Raw genomic sequence first — 6,000 nt, 5'->3', positions numbered from 1 at the left:
ATTGTWTAAACTACCCCTTCTTCTGTTTTACTTTGTCTTTTTCAGAAGCAAGTAACTTAATGGTTCCATATGGCTATATGGTATTCATATGGCAATGAATTATCAGGCTTGTATCAGCCATGAACTACATTAATACTTAATAACTAGTAATTCTGCGTCTAGTTCTCATAGGTTTTGAGCTTTGGAAATGGAAAGTTCATGCCTTCAAACCTCTTCCTTTGGAGAGGTACTGATTTGAGAGATATTCCCAGAAAGTCTGCCAACAAAAGACAGTGTTACAGCTATTAGGGCACTTCTCTTACTGAGATTCTTGACAAGCAGTGCTAGAACTGAAAGCAAATGTTGAACGAGCCATTGAAGACTACCTTCTGTGTTTAACTTTAATTCCATTGCATAATGCAAATTGGGAGATACTCTTGTCTGAGAAGGGATGAGCAAAGAAGTATGATTATATATACATACAGCTGTAGATCTTAAATGCAGGTAAGATTCATGCTGAGTCTAATGAGGGAAGTTTGCAGATATGTATTTTATGTCATATAAACAAGTATGTTAAAGCTGGGAGTGGGAGTGATGTTTTTAGTGTCTGCCATTCTGTGATACGAGGTGAAATGTCTGGGCTGTTCAGTTGGATCCTCTTTATGGCAGATGTACAATAACAAGGAAAAGGCTGTTTCTGTTTCTTCCAGTATGCTTTCAGTGTTCTGGAGCTTTTTGGTTTTGCTTTGTTTTTTAAGTCTATGGTTTATTTCAAGCTTTGTCCTTGATTGCCTTGCAGATTGTTGTGGTTTGCGTTCCCAGTTTATCTGATCCTGTTCCCGTGTTCAGCTGTTCATTTGTCTTCATCACTCAATTCCAGATAGACACACAATTGGCTCTGCCAGTGGGCAGTAACTTTACCTGAAGAAAGGACAYGCGTGCCTTCTCAAATTGCAGCTGTTTACCTCGATCCAGTGCATGGGCTTCTGCTATAAACCCTAGGCTCCCCTACAGGTAGTTTTCAAGAGTTGTCTCACTCTATCTTCATGCCCACCTCAAGGTGGGAACTCTGGCTGTTCCTGAGGAACAAAGTCTATCTACTGACTTTTAGGTCTGGGAGTTAGCCCTCATAGCCTTGTATGTACAGCAAGGCATCAAGGTTCAAGGAAATGTCTTTGTTGTTCCTCTATTACTTAGTGTGCATTTCCTGCTATGAGGATGGTCATTGTATGAATTGTGTTTTGGAGCAGCTTTAGGGCAAAACAGCACTGAACATCCAGAACTGACATACGTGTAGCTACTATAACAAGAAAAGCCATGAATTCCAGAGTTTTCAGTCTAAAAGAAAAATATTTCATATGGAATAGATGTGTTGGATGCTATTGTTAGTATTCAGATTAAGAACAATAAAAATGAAAATTGAGCTACACTTCACTAAAAGAAAACAAAAAAAAATCTGTACTTATACGGAAGGTGAAGCTGACATCTCATTTCCATATCCCATTCTTAAAAAAAAAAACAAAAAAAACTATACTTGCACCCTGAAATATATAGCTGTAATTTTTATAAAAGTTGTAAAGGTCTTGTTTTTTGAGTGACTTGCCCTTGTAACTTTAGTCATTTGCTAACCTATAGGAAGCACAATTAGGTAGTAATCTCGCACTGCTCCTAAACCTTTTTCTTAGTATTTCTTCTTGAATATGTGCTGCAGTGATGCTGTGAAACCATAATCTCTGAAGAGGGAACTGAAGAAACAGCAGGAAAGTTGGTGCTTTCATAGTCTTTGCTTAGTGTACGAGACAAATTTCCTCTGTAAATTTTAAAGATTAGGATTGGGCTGAGAATGGTTGTGGGGGAAATGAGTGGTTTAAATATTTTTTTATATCTGTTGCCCAGAATTGATACAACATTGTAAACAAAACAAATTGTACTTAAGTAGAGCTGAACTCTTGCTCAACTGTTCTTTGGTTGCAGATGATGTGTGTGAGGCTTTGGCCATCTGCTGCTAAGTAGTGAAGGAACATTATTGTAATAAAAAAGCATTATAATAATTGCTTGGGGTAAGAAGTCAAAAGGCCAGAAAAGCTCTGGAGGGAGCTGCATTGCAGTGACCTTTCTACTTAGGTGATCTAAGCATGAGCTAGGTGCTGTTTTGACTTGGAAAATAAGAAAGTGCTACTTTTACTTCTGACATACTAAATTTAGTCGAGGTTGATACGAAAAAAGAAAAAATCTGTAGTTGCCCTTCATATAAATCTGTGCTTAGTGATGCTAGAAGTCAAATTAACAAACAACTCTATCTGTTATGCAGTAGAAAGCTTTTTGTTTAATAAACTTCTTCAAGATCTGGAGATGAGTGAATTGAAGGTAAGGTTCCTTATCACCTCTCCAGGTGATTCTTTCAGGAAATTTGAGCGATGGTTCTGATGTTGGAAGTTAGATCCAAAATAATTCCCGTGCAAGCTGTCTTTGTATAATATCTCATGTAATTGTGTTCTAGATTGGAAGTTAAGTGCTGTAAAGGTTGAGATTTTCTTTGATATCAAGATCTGAAGAGGTGGTTTGTTTATACTATAGCCTTTGGTTGTGTACACATCTAGCAGAGAAGGTTTTTATTTGCAAATAGATTTCCTCTTTTTCTCCAGTCTTTGGGGGAAAGTGATCCTTACCGAGAGGAAGTACTGGTGATAACTGGAATATCCAGGACATTATAAGTTCAAGTATTTCTCATTATTTTAAAGTTCTCTTCTGTGGTCACTGATAGCTAAAAATGTTCTACTTGAAGCTTTGTAACATGCATTTGCTGAAGCTTTTTTTTTTTTTTTTTTTTTAATTAACATGAAATTAATTATTTGCTGTGTCCAGACCTTTATCGTACAAAGGGCTTCCATGCATTCAGAACATTGACACTATTTATTTTTGTAAGGAGGAAATACGTTGAGATATTGCAATGATACTTTATTCTGTACAAGTGGAATCTGGAGCACATAAAATCTTGAATTTATGGGGCTAGGAATTTCTCAGGGCTAGGATTTTTCTTCTCCCTTATGATAAGAATCAGAGAAGRGCAATATTATATTTTCCACTTTGTCTTAAGCAGTTGAGTAGACAGAAGATGACATTCAAGTTGTTGCAGCATGGTAGGTAGCTGGGGTTGAGATCTGGTCCCCTGATGATACACAGGGAGTGTATCGCTTCAGGTGAGTTGAGATTGGCTGTTTCAGTGTGGGGGTAGAGAGAAGTCAGTCGGTTGAGAGGGCTGGAACCTATGGAAACAAGGAAGGATTGAGGGCCTACATTGTACAGGGTACTTCACAATTTCCAGAGGATTTTTTTTACTACAAGTTGTGGCCTTATTTGGTTAAAATTTATGTTGTAACTCCCTTTCTGTATGCCCTAGCTAAATAAGCTGTACTTTGATTCTTCCCTCAACTTTTCCTTTAGTTCTGTAGTAGCCAAGGAGATAAAGAACATGTTTTTTAGTTGTTCTACCTCCTTCTGATGTTTACTTTGAAAATTAGAATAGATCTGCTCAATTCTTAGCACATCTGGAAGCTGTCTGAAAAAGAAGGACATTGTGAATGAGATCATTTACTGGACACCTTTTTCTGAACTCTAAGTAATATTTTTGTGTGATTGGAATTTATTCTGGTTTTTTAATTATGTTTTTTTTCTTACTTAAAATTAGGGGTTTTCTCCCTATTGAGAAAAGAAACTACCCTGACCACTCTCTCGATCTTTTAAACAAATTCATTAAAAAACTGGTAGCTCACCCAGTTTACTGAGTATCTGGTAGGGAGTGAGGAGGCGAGAGAGTACTGGGCTTTAGTATTRGTTTTGTTGTTGTTCTTTATGGTGGATAAGAGCTTGAAATGATGACAGGGACTTGGAGTTACTTGGATAATGCTGTTTTTATTTTGGGGGGATTGAATAAAGTGGAGTGTGCAGGATGCCTTTGTGAGAGAATCACGGCTGGCAGCTTCTCGGAGGCTCCGTAGTGCTAATGGGGAGGGACTGTAGATTAAAACTTCCAGTGTAAGTGCGTTTCCACCATCCCGTCACGTGCTGCTTTTCCTTAGCACCTACCTAGTAAGTCCTGTGTCTGTAAGTGCTGTTAGCTCCGCAGGGCCAGCCCTGTGGCTCCGGGCGTGCAGGGCTGCGTTCACCAGCCAGGCAGCCTTTCTGGGGAAAAGAGCGCTGTCTTTTCCAGCCTAGCACGTGAAAAGACAAAGTTGTGAGACCAAACAAACATGCTCTGGGGTATGAATGAGCAATGAGAGAATTGGTGGAAACTGAAGAAAACAGAGATACAGCATCTGAAACAGAAAATGAGAGTATGCAGAGCTCTATTGCTTAACAAGAGATTGCCAAAAAGTCAGCATGACTTGTGAGAAAGTCTATGTAGAGATTTTTCCCCCCCTTTGTTTAGGGCTGGGGGGGCCAGGGAGCGTAAGCATCGCTACCCATGGACAGCCTGAAGACTTACTAGAGACGGTTAGGGTAAACTGCGCTTCACTGGTGTAAGCGGGCAGTCAGCTGGCCTTCCGACTGCCTTAGCTCCATGCGTGCCTATGTGGTGCTTATACAGATAGGTAACTTCACCTTTCTACCTGCTGCATGTGAGTTTTGACAAGTGTGTTTTATCAGTTCTAGCTCTCTGCAGTGTAGGTTGGACACTGTATAAATGAGGCTGCATTTTACTGATACGGACCATGCTTTTATTGATGTGTTAATTTTGGATTAATTACTATCTCTAGTAGAGTTCCAGCAACGAAATTGCATTTGTCCGCTTAGAGGAAACTACACTCCTCTAGTATTTGCGAACAAATCGTATTGTGGCGTGTGGTCTTCAAGGATTAAATTCTGAGTGCATTTCTGATAAACACTGTTTAACAGTCATCTGAAGTTACCTCATGGCATAAGAATGGGTGTAAAAGGGGAAAAGCAATTTTTTTTTTCTATTAGTAACATCTCATACTCCCCACTCTCCCTTTTTTAAAGTTGGGTTCTCTATGAGCTAATGCTTTCTGTTTGACAGTGTAAAATTCCTACTGAAAAAACAAGTGGGGGAGGAGCAAAAAATAGTTTGATTCATATATTTTGCAACATTCACAAAACCCTCAAATAACCCTGGCACACTGCTCTAGAGACCAAAGTTAAATTCGCAGCTAACACCATGCGTATTGAATCGTGCACGGAAGAGTTGTACACCAAAACTAGTTTAAAACATCAGCAGAGAGGACACAAATTTAATGATGAATCTTCATTCTGCATGTCTGAAAACCTGTGAGTGTTCCTGACGACTTCTGAGAGGCTGTGAACAGTTAATTATTCAGCCTGGAGTTCTGAAGTTCAAAACTCCTTAAGTACTTTCGGAAACAGATGGGTCATGTGAAATCTCATTACAGTCGTCTTTTGCAGTGGTGCTCTGGACCTTGTTTGTTCTTCACTGTAAGTGACTTTAAACTTTGTTTTCGAAAGGAAGATGTGTGTTTCTAATTCTCTGTATACTAGATCTTTTGTTTTAATTCTGTAGGATAATTGTAGAAGTTAATTTCTTTGATTGCACTGACAGTAAACAAACTTTGGTACAACCCCAGTATCTAAATTGCCAACATATTTTTGGAGCTTTTGTGTGTTATGTTTTTTATATATATGTATCTTTTTAACTTTTAGTGAATGTAGTTCCATTCTAGCTTTTTAAAAGATTATTTATAAGAAATGAAAAATACATGCCCATTTTTTTTTTTTAATGGTGAACTTAATGGTAGTCTTTTTTCCTCATGAATATATCAGATACCTCCATCTTGTTTGTTTTCGTATTTATGATCATGGGAGTTCTTTCACATTTTTTGTTTAATTACAAAATTCTAATATAAAAATCAGGTTCATTTCTATACTAAAAAGGAAGGCATGTATACTGCATATCTGCTGAATTGTTTTAAGATGCTTAGACATTTGCCACTGAATACAGAAATCTTTTTGGAATCTTTTTTTCCCCTCTTTGTATCAAGGTACTAC

General features: G+C 38.1%; 1 protein-coding gene across 1 annotated transcript in view; it reads left to right on the top strand.

Annotated features, from left to right (window-relative positions):
* The first annotated feature begins 5,352 nt into the window (after positions 1-5,352).
* The window catches only part of COBLL1 (cordon-bleu WH2 repeat protein like 1), a 41,071-nt gene continuing 40,423 nt past the window's right edge, over positions 5,353-6,000 (top strand). Inside the window, exon 1 of the mRNA XM_026091315.1 lies at positions 5,353-5,430. The gene's annotated coding sequence lies outside the window, so the exon portion shown is untranslated. The remainder of the gene's footprint in view (positions 5,431-6,000) is intronic.

Source organism: Apteryx rowi, unplaced genomic scaffold (genome assembly GCF_003343035.1).
Source record: "Apteryx rowi isolate R43461 unplaced genomic scaffold, aptRow1 scaffold_121, whole genome shotgun sequence".
Classification (NCBI taxonomy): domain Eukaryota; kingdom Metazoa; phylum Chordata; class Aves; order Apterygiformes; family Apterygidae; genus Apteryx; species Apteryx rowi.
The sequence above is the reverse complement of the archived record's forward strand: the minus strand, read 5'-3'. Positions and strand labels throughout refer to the sequence as shown.